This window comes from Rhamphochromis longiceps, linkage group LG14 (assembly GCF_057381845.1).
Source record: "Rhamphochromis longiceps isolate RC_006_pf linkage group LG14, R_longiceps_female_GT1.1, whole genome shotgun sequence".
In the NCBI taxonomy this organism is placed as follows: domain Eukaryota; kingdom Metazoa; phylum Chordata; class Actinopteri; order Cichliformes; family Cichlidae; genus Rhamphochromis; species Rhamphochromis longiceps.
Genome location: NC_140570.1, coordinates 8,849,123 through 8,851,822, shown reverse-complemented (window position 1 = coordinate 8,851,822; position 2,700 = coordinate 8,849,123). Strand labels below are relative to the sequence as shown.

General features: G+C 45.3%; 1 long non-coding RNA gene across 1 annotated transcript; it reads left to right on the top strand.

Moving 5' to 3' along the window:
- The first annotated feature begins 207 nt into the window (after nucleotides 1–207).
- Nucleotides 208–1,542, top strand: LOC146653536 (uncharacterized). Its single transcript, XR_014907143.1, has 3 exons — nucleotides 208–432; nucleotides 821–988; nucleotides 1,074–1,542. It is a non-coding gene; the product is annotated as an uncharacterized LOC146653536 (long non-coding RNA).
- The last annotated feature ends 1,158 nt before the right edge of the window (nucleotides 1,543–2,700 follow it).

The following is a 2,700-nucleotide window of genomic DNA, read 5'->3' as shown; positions in this document are numbered from 1 at the left end:
CAGATGATGTGTTGTCTGATTTGGACCAGGCGTGGAAATAGGGGACAGGGAGATGTGGGGCAGGGAGGATGAGAGGAGGGAGAGAAAGAAGGGCTGTGGGAAAAAATATATGGGAGCTATCAGCACTCACCTCAGCAGAGAAAACAGAGCTGTGATGAAAGCAAAAAAGTAGAGAGGAGGGGAAAGACTGACAGGCACAGACAGACAGAGAGTGAAGGTTAAAATGACAGAGAGACAAGCAGGCGGGAGCACGGAGAGAATGAGGGGGCGAAAAGTGGACAGCTGCGATGAAACAAGAGCCTGAAAAGAGATGGAAGGAAAGACGGGCAGACAGACTGACATCTCTAGCTATCAAACCCTTGTGGATTCACCCTGGGGAACACCGGCTCACGTGGCTGCAGATAAGAGCGGGAGGAATAAAACAGACATCAGGTATGAACAGAAACAATCCAGACAAGAAGAAAGACAAAGCAAATATGCTGATAGAGGTGGAGTGTGTGTGTGAGAGGCGGGGGCGGCCGGGGCTGCATGTTTCCCAGAGCTGTCAGGCTGGTGGCTCCGCAGTCATCAGTGCTCCGCTCTCAAAATGGAGGACCAGACCACAAGGACCACTTCAGCGTCCAAACACAAAGAAGAGCACGAGCACGAACAGCCAACCACACCGTAAAATGAATATGAATACATTATTAGATTATGAAATGATGATACGCACTGAGCACACATGAAAAGCAGTCAAATATCTGTGATATTCAAACCACTTCTTGTCAAAGTCAATCAGATTAAAACACACACGCACAATATGATCCCCATCTTTCCCCAGTTCCTGTCCCTGTTCCTGTTTGTGGAGGATTTTTTTCCCCTGTGGCTGTGATTTCCGATCCCTGGCTTCCACACCTGACATTCGTTATGTGATCATTAGCTACATGATCATGTAGCTACACTGGCTCATCTGTCTGCTGTCTGTTAGGTCCTTCCATCATTTCTACAGGTACACACAATCAAGTTGCTTTAAAGTTGCTGTAGTGCTTGTTTGTGAGCATCAGTGTCAATCCAGCTCTCTTCATGTGCTCCAGGTTCCCTGCATGTACCAGGCGTCCTTCTCACCAGCGCCTGTGACATTTGGGATCTTTGTGGACGAATCTTCTGTTTACAACCTGAAATGAACCTACAGTATTAGGTCAGCGATCCCCAACCTTTTTTACGCCACGAACCGGTTTATTTTCAAGGACTGGCCTTTAAGGTGGACGTGTGCTACTCTTGATGTTTTCTCTGACTCTGTTTTGTCTCTGTTTCCTGTGTATAGCATGAAACAGCAGCATTGTTTCGTCTGCTTTTTTGTCCAGCACAGGGAGTCGGGGTTAGCTAATGTCTTGTCTTTTGGTTCTGTTGTTCTCTTAGGGAGTTAGGCAGATTTCTTGTTGGGAGGATACATTGGTTTTGTTTATTATTGTGGCCTTTGGTTAACACTGAAGTCCAGCCTTGCTGACTGTAAATAATATTCACAGTGTGTTGCAATAAAGTGTTCAGCAGTCTTTTTATTTATTTCTGCTCTTTGCCTCGTGTGCTCTTTTACCCCCACACTAGAGCATTACACTCACTTTTCACTGTAGATGTTGTATATAAAGGTTGACTATTTACTTGTATCCAGAATTTCAGTACGATCAAAAACATGCTTTACATTAATTTTTATTGCAGACATGTAGAGCTTGTGGGTGTACACCACATACATGACCACAGTGGCCCCCTGTTTGTTTGTTTGTTTGTTGTTAGCTTGCATGGTAGCTAGGGGGTTTGTTGGTTAGTTAGCCATCACCAGTTTCTCTACCTGTATCTGGAAGTCCCACAGGATCCTAACTTGGTCGTTCTCAGCCACCTTGGGGGGCCTATCCCATTTTGACCTCTGGACTAACCGATGGTACTCAGTACAAATGTTTCTGTATACTCTGTAAGCCACTTGCCATGTCTGCCCTGCCTGCTAGGATCTTGCAAACCGCTATTATCTGTTGGACTATCTCAGGGGCATCTTTGCACAGCCTGCACTATTAGTTTTTGGGATTAGCATCAAGTAGCCATTAGTTGAACTACAGTTTTCATGAAGCTTGGATTGCATCAATCACACAGACAGACATGAACACTTTTTTGCAACTGTGTGTTCGGTGCTGATCTTTCAAAGATCCAGTGATGGGTGACGGGAAAGAAGTGTGAGACCAAAGGAGAAATCTGGAAAAGCTTTTTGTTAATGTATGTTTGTATTTGTGTTGTGTACTGAGTGCATTCATGTGCATGACCTGTCCCGAAGAGGTGTTTTCACAGGGGAAATATAGGGCAGCTGGTGTGTCTCTATTCATGTGTGTGCGTGTGTGGTCGCCCCTTAATGATTATTATGGTTTAACTCCCATTTCACGGATAGAGTTATTACGTCCCAGATTTTTCCAGTCTCCTGGCAATGGAAAGGAAAATATATTCCCTTCTGTCGCTTATTACTGAGACCTTGTCTTATGCTCTCACACTCAAAATCACACCAAGCCACCCGCCCACATGTGCTCTCGTACACACTGGGGACATGTGACAAGCCAATATTTGGGTTTGCATGGTCCTTCACACGGCCAAGGATTGCAGGGTGAGTCTCTCGTAGGTATGTGACAGCGACTAATCTTAATGAAGGCCACTGACACACTCAAACACACACATGTTCACATA